We start from the raw sequence: 15,029 nt of genomic DNA on the forward strand, positions 1-15,029 counted from the left end.
ACTGGATTCAGCAGTGAACTTCAACTCTGAACTTCTCACCAACATCATCTGACTGCTGAAATCAGGAGAGGGGTTGGACATAATTGTGTCTAGGCAAATGCACACCATGGCCAGCTTGAATCCATCATCCCTGTGGTCTATATGCTTTACACACAGTGCCTGCATCTAGATGTCAGGGAGATCTTATTGAGGCCTTTCAATACTTGAAGGAAGCCTACAAGAAAGATGGGGACAGACTTTTTAGCAGAGCCAGTAGCAATAGGATAAGGGGTAATGGTTTTAAACTATGAGAGCACAGATTTAGACTAGATATAAGGAAGAAATTTTTTACAATGAGGGTGGTGAAACAGTGGCCCAGGTTGCCCAGAGAGGTGGTAGAAGCCCCATCCCTGGAAACATTCAAGCTCAGGTTCGATGGGGCTCTGAGCAACCTGATCTGGTTGAAGATGTCCCTGCTCACTACAGGTGATTTGGAATAGATGCCCTTTAAAGGTTCCTTCCAACCCAAACCATTCTATGATTCTATGTATGCCCCATATTGAGAACACAGGGAGGTGGTGGCCCTCCCTGCACTCCTACATCTGATTCTAGTCATGTAAGATGCACAGCTGACATCCACTCCAGTTTTCCTGACCCAATACCTTATTAATACTATAGTAATGCAAACTCTAAATTAAGAAGATAATTATGATAATGATAAATTGTAAAATCCCCATTCACATTGATGGGATATTTGTTTGACTAGAAATAAACAATTATATAATTAAGAGGATCATCAGTAGTCAACTGTAGCAACTCACACTTGCTATACTTCCCTTTACAGAGGACACTGTTTGCACAGCAGAGTGAAACAGCTGCTTTGGAGGCAATTAGGCATTTTGCATACTTTATGCAAAAATCTTTTTAAAATAAGGGTTTTCAACTGTGCTGGTACAGTCACTAATTTTTAAATGGTGAAACTGGGAGTGTTTCTTTCATGAGAGCTCTTAGCTAACAGAAAATATTTACTTTAAAGCTCCAATGCCTCTTCACCACGCACACGATGAGCTGACTACCTATATTTTTGCACACAGATGCAATCCAAGACTGGACAAATTGTTATTGCAAAACATAGTCTCATGCTTTACTGAGACAGTCCTAGATGTCCAAAGAAGTTGTGAATGTTCCCTGCCTGGAAGTGTTCAAGGCCAGGTTGGATGAGGCTTTGAGCAACATGGTCTAGTAGAAGGTGTCCCTGCTGATGGCAGGGGGGTTGGAACTGGATGATCTTTAAGGTCCCTTCCGACCCAAGCCATTCTGTGATTCTATGATTCTAAATTAAGGCTAGCATGGCCCATAGTTATCAGTGGGTTTGGCTTCTAGCCCTGAGGAAACAACAGACATGCTGAAGATTGCTAAGGTAACTTGGCAGCACAGACAACAAAATTACGCATCGCTCTCCCTGAGGATGAGGGGCCAAGGACTGCCTGGGTCTGACAATGCAGATGCTAAGCAGCTTGAAATCACAGTTCACACACAACATCTTCCCTGTTCAACAACCCATACCACAGCCACCCCATGTTATTAGATTACTTTGTTCATTCACCTAAGAAATGGCTCTAGCCATCAGAAATACAGCCCTGCACAGGATCAGTGGTGTCCTCTTGGCATCTGGATGCAAATCGCTTCATTTTCTTTCATCTGAAAAGCTTTACATGTCTAGGGTCTGCTTCTCCCTCATCGTATTATTCAAGGGTGTTAAGCATCATATGGTAACACACAGCCTGAAAAATGGCTGCAATTACACCACAACAGGCAGCGGGTAAATAACATTACCCTGGGTTAACTGAGTGGCCTTTGCCTGAAAAGATTCCTATCTGGTAGTGAAGGAGCCTTGATTTTGGAAACTTTTTCCCTAAGAGCTCTGGAGTAAGAGGCTGAAAATTAGGGTTTTTTCTATATATTTTATACGTAGTGGAAGTTGGGTTTAATGGGTCACAGCCTTTGATGGTGACAACTGGGGGAGGAATACTTAAGTTTCAGTTTATAGGAAGGGTATGAGATGAACACAGAGAATAATTAATTAGTGACATGAACTAAACCATTCTTATACTAATGATTCGTCATTCCTATTTCTCCAGAAATCCATCACCTCCTTACCTAATGGCACATTGAGCATTCCACATGCCACATAAAGCCTTGTGCAATGGTAAATGTTAATTAGAATGCAATCACTTCCTTAAAGGAATTACAGTGGGTGCAGAAGGAAAATACAGAGGCAGAAGATGAACAAAATTAATTAGAAGCATGCTGACCATGAATGTCAGCAACGCTATACCTCTAGTACTTTGCTCCATCCCTTATTAATAATTTTCTCTATTTTTAATATTATCTTTAACATTGCCTCATTTCCATGCAAATCTCTCCAGTATTTTGAAAAAAGCTCAATTTTGTCTGTCAAACAATCATCTACCCATCACATAAATCTTTCTCTTTCCTTTCTCCATCAAAGAAATAAAGAAGCTGCTTTCCCAGAATGCTGTCTTTAGTGTTATTACTGGCCGGCACTGACACTTGTGGATCAAAGCCATCCCATGTTCCTTCCTCTGTGTGCCTCACCATGTCAAAACTGTCACCAGTAACAAGCATAGGACAAAAAAGGGTCTCCAGCACTATTGAATGGAAGCACTGGAACCAAAGGGATCATCTCCAGAAAAAAGTTCTCTGAGCAAAGTTGGCAGCTGTCAGTATTACTGTGTGAAACAACTTGACAGCTTGTTGCTGGATTTGAGCTGCGAGGTTTCTTTTCTGTTGTTGGTGGGTTTGGGTTTTTTTTTCTTTATTATTTCTAAGGGAATTTTTTAATGGGACACCAAGTTCTTGTCACATTAAGATGAACCCAGGATAGCAATGTTGCTGGAGGCAGGATACCAGAATATCACTTGCACACTGAGGAACACGGCCCAGATTGCCTGTCTTGTTAAAATATAATAGGAAATTTGTAAACACACCTTCAAAGTACTGGACTGTACTAGAAGATGTTTCTAGCTCTCTGCTCCTAGGTTCTTTCTTTTCTGCATATGCCAATGCAAAAGCTTGTACTGTATAAATCTGTGTGGACGTACACAGAGATAACACCTGGATATAAGTGTAAAGGTGAGCATACTATATGAATGGGCTCAGACTTTCTGCTGCCAATTTTCCTTTCAGTCTTCTAATTTGCTCATTCTTTCTACTTGTTTTCAAATCTACCTTTGCTTATTCATTTAATTAAATGTTCAATTTTATCTCAGCACAATTAATAGAAATGGATTTGGCACAATTAGACAAATGATTCCAGCTATAAAACACAGGCCACACATAGCCTTCAGAGGCATGGTAAACATACCTGTTAGCATAGCAGTAAATGCTTACACAATATCTCTCTGAAAATATTAATGAGATAGGGCACAGGTAAAGCAATGCTGCTTCTATTCAGTAGCTCCTTCTTTCTGTGTTTTAATTCATCAGCCTGAACTCCACGTGAGGATAGATTTTTATATACAATTATAGGTATTTTTAGGAACACAATAAATTATTTAACTGTTAATAATAAAACCCTCATTTTTGGAGATATGTTTGTATCCTATTATTTTCAGAATATTTCTGCTTTGTAAAATGAGCACAAAACTGGCTTAATTGAATTGAATGATAATGTTTCATCTTAGTCATAGAATCATAGAATTATTTTGGTTGGAAAAGACCTTTAAGATCGATGACTCCAACCGTAAACCAAACATTGCCAAGCCCGCCTCTAAACCACGTCCCTAAGCACCACATCTACACGTCCTTTAAATACCTCCAGTCACTCCACCACTTCCCTGGGCAGCTTGGTCCAATGCCTGACAATCATTTCAGTGAAGAAATTTTTCCTAATATCCAACCTAAACCTCCCCTGGCACAACTTGAGGCCATTTCCTCTCATCTTATCACTTGCTACTTGGGAGAAGAGGTGGACTCCCACCTCTCTACACCCTCCTTTCAGGTAGTTGTAGAGAGCAGTAAGGTCTCTCCTCAGCCTCCTCTTCTCCAGACCGAACAATCCCAGTTCCGTCAGCTGCTCCTCATATGACATGTGCTTCAGACCCTTCACCAGTTTCGCTGCTTTTCTTGGACCCACTCCAGCACCTCAATGTCCTTCTTGTAGTGAAGGGCCCAAAACTGAACATAGTACTTGAAGTGCGGCCTCACCATTGCTGAGTACAGGGGGATGATCATAGAATCATAGAATTGTTTGGTTGGGAAAGACCTTTGAGATCATCAAGTCCAACCATACCTATCGACTACTAAACCATATCTCTGAGTACCTCATCTACCCATATTTTAAATACCTCCAAGGAGATCACTTCCCTAGTCCTGCTGGCCACACTATTTCTCATACAAGTCAGGATGCCGTTGGCCTTCTTGGCCATCTGTGCACACTACTGGCTCATATTCAGCCAGATTTTGACCAACACCCCCAGGTCCTTTTCTGTTGGGCAGCTCTCCAGCCACTCCTCCCCAAGCCTGTAGCACTGCACGGGGTTGTTTTGACCCAAGTGCAGGACCCGGCCCTCGGCCTTATACCTCATACAGTTGGCTCACCTCATACAGTTGGCCTCAGCCCATTGATCCAGCCTGTCCAGATCTCTCTGTTAAAGCAGACCAACACTCCTGCCCAATTTGGTGTCATCTGCAAACTTACTGAGGGTGCACTCGATCCCCTTGTCCAGATCATTGATAAAGATATTAAACAGAACTGGTCCCAATACTGAACCCTAGGGAACACTGCTTGTGACCTCTCATCTAGAGAAGCACCTTCCATCTAATTCTCAATCCTGCAAATTCAGCATCTCTGGACAGAGTTGAGCAAAATTTGGTATTCAAAGTTTTCTATGTGATGCTGACAGTCTATCTCAAATTAAATTTGTCTTCCCTGAAGTGTTTGCACTAAAACCAAGGGAAAAAATATTTTTTTCCACAAAAAGTTGAAACAATTCACCTCCAGGTTTTATAAAGCTAAAATAATTCATAGCAAAACATTTTCATCCAGTCTTTTGATTTTAAACCTTTGAAACCTGAACAATGGAATAAATACCCATTTTGATGCAAAAAAAAAGGTCTTAGCCTCAGAAAAAATAGAACATTCATTATTTTCACACATCCCCCAGATTTATGTTATAATGGAATATTTTCCACAAAAAACAAACCATGAGTTCTTAGTGCACTGCTAGCCATCAGGGCCAACACAAACCCCTTTTTGCCTGATTTATTAGCACCGGGTTTCCATTTTATCAAAGCATCTGTGCCAGTGACTGGTGTTAAGCCTGCTCTTCACTACCACTAATGGCAACGCCTGGGCAGACTGCTGCTCAGGGCTGGACCTCAGCACCTCTCATGTTTTGCTGGAATAATGCTGGTTTTGTCTAAAAAATTTCACACTAATACTTTCAGGCTTTCAAGGCGAATTAACTTTACTCTGCTTTGATTATCCACTTTGGGAACCTGTCCTTCATCGCGGTATTGATTTAGCTGTGGCAGATGCTGAGCTGTCACTGAGCCTGACAACTTCTTCAGAGCTTCCTCGGTGGTTGTCTTGTAACTCAGTCAATAGCCAAGTGAAACCCAACTGCAAAAACGTGCATGTTTCCCACTTTTATACTCGATGAAATTATGTGTGCTACTCTGTACTGCATCCTTATGAGAGGAGCGGGGAAGAAAAATGTTGGCCTCTTAATTTAGCATTAACAATTAACCCTTTATGTGTTCCGAATATATCCAGCCCTATCAGCCCTGACACATTGGTGGAATCATGTTTCAGTCACAGGCCTGTGGCTTTGGTGTCACTCACCACCACTGCAAAGCCACTTCTCACCAGTGGAGAAGGGTCTCTGGGGGAAGATATTAGTGTGAATGCGCTTAGCGAGAGAGTTTCATCTCCTACACAACAACAATTTGAATCACAGTATATTTGAGCAGTTTTTATGGCACTTGAGAGAACATCTATGGTCCTAGGAAGATGCTCACCACATCCACCTTTGCAAGTGCCACAAACCATTCGGCTGAAGAGCAACGGCATGGCAAACTGGTAGGCAACACTCTAAATACATTTTTGCATTTTCTATCAGAGGAGCACAAAGCCAGACAGTAATATTTATGTTGAACGGGACATTAGTCCTCCAAAGGTTACAAACATATCTATGAAACAAGAGCTGTTTAAATACTATAATCAAGCACATTATGTCCACTTCTTTCCACCAGTCCCACAGGTGTCCACCGCTCCCTTCCTCATAATACCAAGCATAACAACATTGAAAGAAATATTACTAGCCATTGATGCTGTTCTGGTAGAATGGGCTTGAGAATACTCAACAGAACAACAAAAGATTGTACATACTAGCAAACTAAAACAAACAAAAAAAAAATCTGGCATTTCACTTCAGCCTCTGTGCATGTATTGCTGAACTCTCTGTGACTATGTGAGATTGGAAAACTGTCTTTATTTCCTGGCAGCAGCTCCTGGAGCTCTCCTCATCCCCATCCAACTCCTTCTGATCAGCACTTGTTTCTATCTGATTACCTCTCTGTTTTCTTGCTCACTATTCCAGGAAGGAGATGCTGGAATTAGATTTGCTGCATTTCCATTTCTACATTAACACTAATTTCACTGAAGTCAATGAAATTACACTGACGTCTGGAGAGTATCTGAGGAGAATAATTGAGTGTATTTTATCACTTTCCTTTGACTTTTCTGTGGTTGTTTCATATCATTTTTAAATGTCCTGTTTCACTAAAATACATTTATTCTGCTCTTGGATGCAGCAATGAAGTTACTCTCATCGGGACGGTGGTGTTCTTGCTGCAAAGTTTCCGACACTGTCTGGAAGATGCTTGTGATGTGTATGGCCCACAGAGATGTGTAAAGCAACAGAAGTAACACTCAGCATCACACCAAGAGCCCATCTAAGCCAAAACCCTTCCTCTGACTGCAGCCCCTTCCAGATACTTACAATAAGTTTACAAGAAAGAGGGTGCACAGGACATCTCCTGCCCTGGGCTACTCCTTACAGATTTCTATGAATATAAAGCCCAGGAGCTTTCGAAATTGCCCACTGCATTCAGACCATGGTATTAGCTAGTGACCACACATCTCCACCAAGAATATCTAATTCCTTTCCACAAATCCACTTCTACTTCTTTCTTACCAAAACATTATATGGCAAAGTATTTTGTCATGCTATTCTGCAAGTCTGACTGCCCCAGCCTCTAAATTTGCCACCCCAGCTTCCCTTTGCAAGTGAGTAATTGCTTCTCTTCACCTCCTGTGCAAGGCTCTTAATTTCTGTAAGCCTTCCTCCACTGTGTTTTCTCGGTCATGAAAAGCCCTCATTTATTTGATTTCTCCTTCTGAGAAAGTCATTCCATGCTTCATTCTCATCACCTTTTAGATACCCTTTTTAATCCTACAAAATCTTGTTGTAGAACAGCGCAGTGTGGTGCAATAACATTACTTTCAATTACTTGTTTAGAAGTCCTATTTGTCTTTTTTTGACTGGGACTGAATATTGCACTGATATTGTCATAGAACTATCTGCAATAACAGTCAGACTTCTTTCCTGAGTGGTAACTACTAATTTTAAAATCAGTATTGTATAGGTGCAGCCAGCTATTTTTTGCCTATGCGTATTAATTTGCATGCACTGACACTGAATTTAATCTGTCCTTTTCACAGTCGCTTCTGTGGTGGGATTGATACAGCAAACCAGAAACTCTAATTTCAGTATTAAGCAGAAAAAAGACCTGCAGCACAATGGAGAAAAGCTGCACTTAGATACAACTACAAGGTAAAGAATAAAAAAAGTCTGGGCAAAATTGAATTGTTTCTTAAATTTTTCAGGTTTATACTAGTATCATCCCTTAGGTCTCAATAATTGGGAAGATTTTATCATCTTTCTACTAGAAGCAGGACTGACTATTTCCCAGAGCTGGGCAAATGCAGGCAAAGCTGTTCTTTCTTGGATTTTACCCAAGAGTGACTAAGCCAACCCTAAAAGTCCATCAAAAATAAATGAGAAATTTGACAGAATAAAAATGTCAAGATGTGACCCAATGTTTATAACATCTATGAGATGTCTCTCGAACATTAACTCTTTATCAGCAAGAGTAAGTGTTAATTTCTAAAATACCGGTTTAACCCTCGAGTTTAGTGGTCCCAGTGTCGCACAATTGCATGCACCATTAACAATGCTGAACAGCCATCATCTTCATTCAAGTAACAGTGAGATCAGCTATGACTGCAATAGGTTAATTTAAGTTACCTTGATGCCTTTGGTGGCTTTGTCCATGTGTTGATAGCTGAAGGAATTACTGCAGGGTCTCTTCCTCCACTGTAGCAACACTAGAGGCTTGGGGAGGGAGTGGCTGGAAATCTGCCTGGCAGAAAAGGACCTGGGGGTGTTGGTTGATAGCTGGCTGAATATGAGCCAGCAGTGTGCTCAGACGGCCAAAAAGGCCAATAGCATCCTGGCCTGTATCGGGAATAGTGTGGCCAGCAGGAGTAGGGGAGTGATCATCCCCCTGTACTGGGCACTGGTGAGGCTGCACCTCGAGTGCTGGGGTCAGTTTTGGGCTAGAAAAAAGTCTTCACTGAAAGGGTTGTCAAGTATTGGAACAGGCTGCCCAGGGAAGTGGTGGAGTCACCATCCCTGGAGGTATTAAAGGACATGTAGATGTGGTACTTGGGGACATGGTTTAGTGGTGAACTTGACAATGCTGGGTTTATGGTTGGACTAGATGATCACAATGGTCTTTTCCAACCAAACTATTCTATGATTCTATGAATCTATTTTGCCAATACATGAAGCATCCGCAGTTACTTCTCAGCTGTCAGGAGGCACTAATAGCTGGGCATGTTTGCCATTAATTTCCTTTGTGAGGGGTAATGACATCTGAAATTATGCACAGAATAAGGTTTGTACATGGAATGGGAAGTTTGACTGTATTTTCAGGTTTTTTGGTCCCTCTGCATTAATGACCTAAACCAGCTAGTGCTGGTATCATTCATGTTCAGTTATTCCTATTACTGACCACTTCTGTGAGTAAGAAACCATTGTAAGCCTTGCAGGATGAAGTCCTCAAATCCAATGAAAATTAAACTCAACAACTGATCTACTAGCACATCTTTTCAGGCCTTCCAGCCTGCTTGTTCCCAAGCCTCTGCGGTATGCTGTGTTAATATTAAGCTGAACTATTAATTGTAGTTGACTTTTCAAAGCTGTTTTCTTTACATTTTTTATTCAGTTTTGCAAACCCAATCCCAATGGAGTTCATTTTATTCCCCTCAGTTCATTTTATTCCCCTCAGTTTGTTTGATCAAATTGCAAATATTTCCTTTAATCTTTTTAGGCATTCAGATTTATTATCTGTGGAGCAGAGCCTCTTCTTCTCCTCTACTGATGGTTTGGGAGAAACAATCTTTCAAATATTTCTCATTTTATGCAAGTGTTTATTCCTGCAAGTACATATTAGTAAGCATAACATTAAAACACATTTACCTAACCTAAATAAAAACACTTTGAACCAAATTTGCAAGCTAACCTGCTTTGGTTGTTAATTACATTAATTTGAATTCATTTTTCCCAGAGGTTGTGATCCATAATTCACTGAGGTCAACAGAAAGTAGCTGCTGATGTTAGTGAGTTTTAGGGTTGGCAATAAACAGGTATGTTTATCTTTTCCTTTGGGAATCTGTATGGGAAATTTCCCAAAGGCAGGGCAAAAGGCCTTTGGGAAACTATTTTAATTTTCTTCATTTTTATTCTTAGAAATAATAATAACAATCACAGCTATCCCATATTTTACATTTATACATGCATTTTACAAAGAAAGATAAACCATTCAATTTTGTTCCATACCTGTCATTTATTTCAATTATCTCTGTTCCATTTTTCATTGGAAAATTCAGAATTAAATATTTTATAAAATTGAGACATTTACTTTTTTAAAAAAATATTATTCCCCATTTTATTATTTAGTCACTTTTTTCCTAGTGAAATAGGTTAAACTTCAGTAAAAAAGTTAGAGAAAGTAACACCTGTGGGCTTTCTTAATCTGAGTTCATATTGTAGAAAACCTTCTAAAGTGAATGTAGAAACTCCATGTCTTATTCCTTTACTTATGTTCTACTTTTTTCACCATCAAAGTTAAAAGTTTTTTAAAAATAAAATAACATTTCCTCTAATTTTTAAAAACCTTTCCAGCAGAAAACAAAGGGGAAGATTTTTATCCAGTTTCTTTCTAGGGTAAAAGAATTGGAAAAGCACAGCAAGAGAGGACTTTCCTGTCAGCTTGAAAACAGGGACATATTAATTGGGAAGTAAAAAAAAAAAACAAAAAAAAATCTTGTTTATATTAATTATTTTCTTCAAAATACATATTTTTCAATAAAAACAAGGGTCTAAATACTTTCCATATTATCTAAGTAAGTTTCTACCACAAGTTTCTTTCACTATTTTCCCATTAATCCTCTCAATTTCTTCCTCCCCTCCACATCCCCTTTCAGCCTCTGATGAAGTCTTCCAGAAGTGATGTAGCATATTTTTAATTTTGTTTAGAAGCTTAGCTGTCTCCCACTCGACATCATCACTCTAAGCTGGATTTTTTTTCATTTTACTCAATGTTATTCCTAATTATTTAACCTAATTGATAAGGTGCCTCCTCTAGGTAGAGCTGGTTGCCATGACACTGTAAGAAATGACTCTATTTCTCCATCCCTGGATCTTTCTGAAGAATTTATAGAAAATATCTCACTTTCACCAACTCCCCAGCTTTGCACACATCCATAAAAATTATCAATGATCTAACCCTTGCTAATGTTTTTTTTTTTTTTCTAATGGTTTGGGGTTTTTTTTCATAAAGTTTTCTCCTTCTGCTAATACTGGCCAAGATCACACGACTTTAGCGCTCTGCTGTAGCACTGTACATCTTTGTCACACGAAGCACCATTAGTCAAGCTGCCAAATGGCAAGTTCACATCACAGGGGACTTGTTTTACTGAAGTAACCATAATTAACAGCCTCATCAGCTTCTGCCCTGTGGCTCCTACTAGAATTACTAGGGATACCAAAGACTCAGGGCTGCTTAAAGACAAAGCTTTGACTGGTTTCTCTAATGTGCCCACTGCATGGAGCTCCACAACTTGGCTTTGTTCTATGACACGGGACACATGGCATCACCAACAGAATCCAAGGGTGTCAGCGCAGCTGCTACAACATGACATGGACAACTTGCACACTCCCTCCACCTGCCTATTTCTCCTCAAATTCAGAAAAAACATAGGCAGAGAATGCACTTTTCAGCATCTGTCATCACCTTCCACATGCCAACACCATCATATATTCCGTTGAGCAGGATGGGCTGCTCCCATGGTACAACAGTTACAATTGCCCAAATGCTGGCCCCAACTCATGCCATCTCTATGTCCACACCTGCACTAGAACATGGCAGTCAAGGCACTGCAAGCCAGAGGCACTCTTTCTCCATGAGTTTCCAGAGAGTGAAGCACATGTAATCAATGCAACAGTAATGATTAATCTTATAGACAACTTCCTCCCTAATTATATGTTTTGAAGGCACCTATGAAGGGTGTCTTTCTATTATCTTTGTGACCACGTGTAAACCTCCTCCTCCAGAACATGAGGAACAAAATGGAAGGTGGTACTTACCTGAAAATGTAATGAGTGGCTGCTAAAGGTAGAGGTACAATAGGTTGCTCAGAGGAAGGACCACCCTGACAGTGGAGAGCTTCCAACAGACTGGCAAGCAAAGGGTCTTAGAAGTGAAGGAAAATAGGTGATACTTGTCGTGACAAACCAAAGGCACCAGTGGACAGTAACAAGCACTGACGTGGCACAGGCACGTCATCAGCATAAGGCAGCTCATACGTGTATGACTTCGGTGGGAGACAAGCTGGGTTACCTATAAGTGCTTTTGCAAAACACTCCTACCATTCACACCAATAAAAAGTGGTGTGCTCTCAAAAAAATGGAGGAAAGAAGACATAGTTTGCAGTAAGTCAGGGACTACTTAGGAGAAGAACTGTAAAGTTTCCGGCAACCTTCTAATTACAGTAACGTGATTTGAGACAGAGAATTTCAGAACAGATATCAATGGCTTGAGATGTTTTAAGGGCCCTGCAGCTCCCTAAGAGCTTTACAGTTGCAGAGAAAGGAGTGCATTGAGGGAATGTCCTGCAAAAAGCAGGGACACAGTAAGGAGCTCCAGAGGAAGCTGAGATCCCTCTCAGGAGAGCGCTCCTTGCTAGAAATCCCCACTCACCATTAGAGTCATAGAATGGTTTGGATTGGAAGGGAGTCATCCCAAACCTCAGTCCCAATCTCCTCACAACCTCCCCTACTTCATGGCCCAGACCCTTCCAATTAGGACATTCATTTGAAAACATTAAATGAAGCCAAATGTCAAGCCTACACCAAGCAGTATATTAAGGGCTCAATCTCTACAGTGCATTTTAGACTGGTTTTAGACAGTGATCACCCTGCTAATATTGCAGTACTCCAGACATTTATGCACAATTTACAGGACCACAGTTCATACCTAAGGTGGTCTGAAATACATAGCATGGACAATCCACATAGTGTACTTGTCCTTGTGAACGTTGCTAGCGAAACAGAATATTAGCTATATTAATTATTTTAATTTACACACACCACTAGAGTTCTGGTTCTGCTCTTCAAAACTATGTACTTAATATTGCAGAACTGATACAGATTGGGAATAGCCAAGCTTTTTACAGGAAGAAAATATTAATTTATTTTCATTTTTACATTATTAACACACTTGCTGAGTAAAGTCTGCTTTTATTGTTGTTGATGATGATTTATCAGCAAGGCTAGAATAAGAGTTGTGGCAGAAGCTAACAAAATCTTAACTAACAACTCAGATAAATAAAAAATTCACTACTAAAGTCTTTTATGTCATCTCCATTTCACACTTCAGAAGCATAAGGTTATTATTAAATCTCATTTTTTTAATGATTATTTTGGTCAGTTTCATTCCAGATTCAAGGGCTGATTTATTTACCGAATGTATTTATTTACATTTGGAAAAGACAATTCTGAGTGCTCTAACCAAAATAGCTGCAAATTAAAATTCTCAAAAGCTACCATTTTCTGATCATCATTAGTAACAGCTTGCCCATGTCCCATCTCATTTACACAAAATGAATGTACATCCATTTCCAGGTCCATCCTCTACAAGCAATCAGCAAACAGTAAGTACTTTAAAGAACATATACTGAGAGGGACCGAGTAGAAGATGAGAAATGGTCCTTTCAACCCTGCACAGAACACACAGACAATTTAAGCAAGCCTATGTCCACCCCACAAATCTCCTCCTGCCTTGTGCAGACATAGAGTCATTAATTGCTCCGTAATTAGACAAGACCAAAGAAATGAATGTCACTGAGCAGAGTCAGTGTGCAGCATACATGGCAGACCACGTCCCCTTACAGACCCCCTAATTAACAGGTGGTGATAGGGTGATAGGAATGAAAACTTAATTGTTTTGCACTATTTTATATTCTACTAGGTAACACTAAAGAATAAAAAACTCAAAGCAAAGGATGCTTAATTACAAAACTTATAGGTCAGTTTGCCCCGTATCTAATTTATCAGGACATAATGGAAGGAAGAGGACACAGAGTGCTAACAAGTTTTTAAAAGATGTTTTGGCAAGATCAGTTAAATGCTTTCTTTTTGACAAATTAGCATCTTCTATTGAAATAATATTCTCCCTCAAAAACTTTAACCAGCTTTAATAATCTGACAATTTACTTGCTAGTAAGGGATTTGTGCAACACTCCAACGGTCTTTGCTCTCAGGGCATTCAGATTTGTAAGGGCCACATTGAATATCTTAGTATTTAAACTCATGAGGATGTTCAGGCAAGTCACTATTGTGGCACAATCTAGTACAAATTTATTACCAGCAGTTTGAAAGTAACAGTTCACCTATTATCTTGATTTCTCTTAATTAATGGAAGAAGAAAACTCTTTATTTTTGATCTCATGATCCTCAAACAGGCTGAGCTGACATCTGGGAAAGGCTACTGAACACATTTACCATGATTAATCTTTCATGTAGCTTTCATTTCTTTTCAGAGAAAATAAAAAAAAAAAGTATTTCTCAGCATCAACTACTAAAAATATATACCACAGTCCTTCAGAAGCAAGTCTATTTCTCACTATGTTTCACCTCTTTTATTTCCAACAGAAACTGAATCTTTCAAATTCCTTTTTATTAAAATCACCACAAGGGCAGCACACTCCATCCACAGAGAAGCTGTGACTTTGTCCTCTGCATGGATCTAAGATATGGCTTAATACTACACTGTTGCTGATAAACTAGTGGCTCTGTAGGCTGTTCACCACTAGGTCTTTGTAACCAGCAGTTGGCCAGGTCACTGTTTTGGACAGCTAGATTGGGGTTTTTTTCAGGATAGCACAGGCTGTGGGAACTTGGAATGGAGGTTCAGGACGTGACAGATCTTTTTTGCAATTTCTGTTAGCTAGGGAAGGTGGGGATCATCACTAGTGAAGAAATAAGACCTATTCTGCACAATACAAAAAGTTTTACATGAAAATATCCCAACTGTATTTATGCACAACTGTACACAACTGTATATCCCAATTGTATTTTGCATTATTTAGTAACGCAATGACACTTTTATGATTAGCTCACCTGTAAGCCTACAGCACAGCCACAAGCTAAGTAAGAGCAAAGCTAGTCCTGTAAGAATTTTAATTATTCTGGTAACATGCACTTCAAATAATTTGAAACAGAAAAGACTTAAAAAAAAAACGTTACTTGAGAGAATGTTATCTTCATAGTAAGAGAAAGGGGAGGGGAGAAAAAGAACATTACCCAGCATTTTATTTTCCTAACTAAAAATAATTTTTAAGAGGTTCTAAATTTATAGGTAGTATATTTAAATGACAAAAAGATAAAAAGCATCAG

The sequence above is a fragment of the Antrostomus carolinensis genome, unplaced genomic scaffold (genome assembly GCF_000700745.2).
Source record: "Antrostomus carolinensis isolate BGI_N321 unplaced genomic scaffold, ASM70074v2 scaffold258, whole genome shotgun sequence".
In the NCBI taxonomy this organism is placed as follows: Eukaryota; Metazoa; Chordata; class Aves; order Caprimulgiformes; family Caprimulgidae; genus Antrostomus; species Antrostomus carolinensis.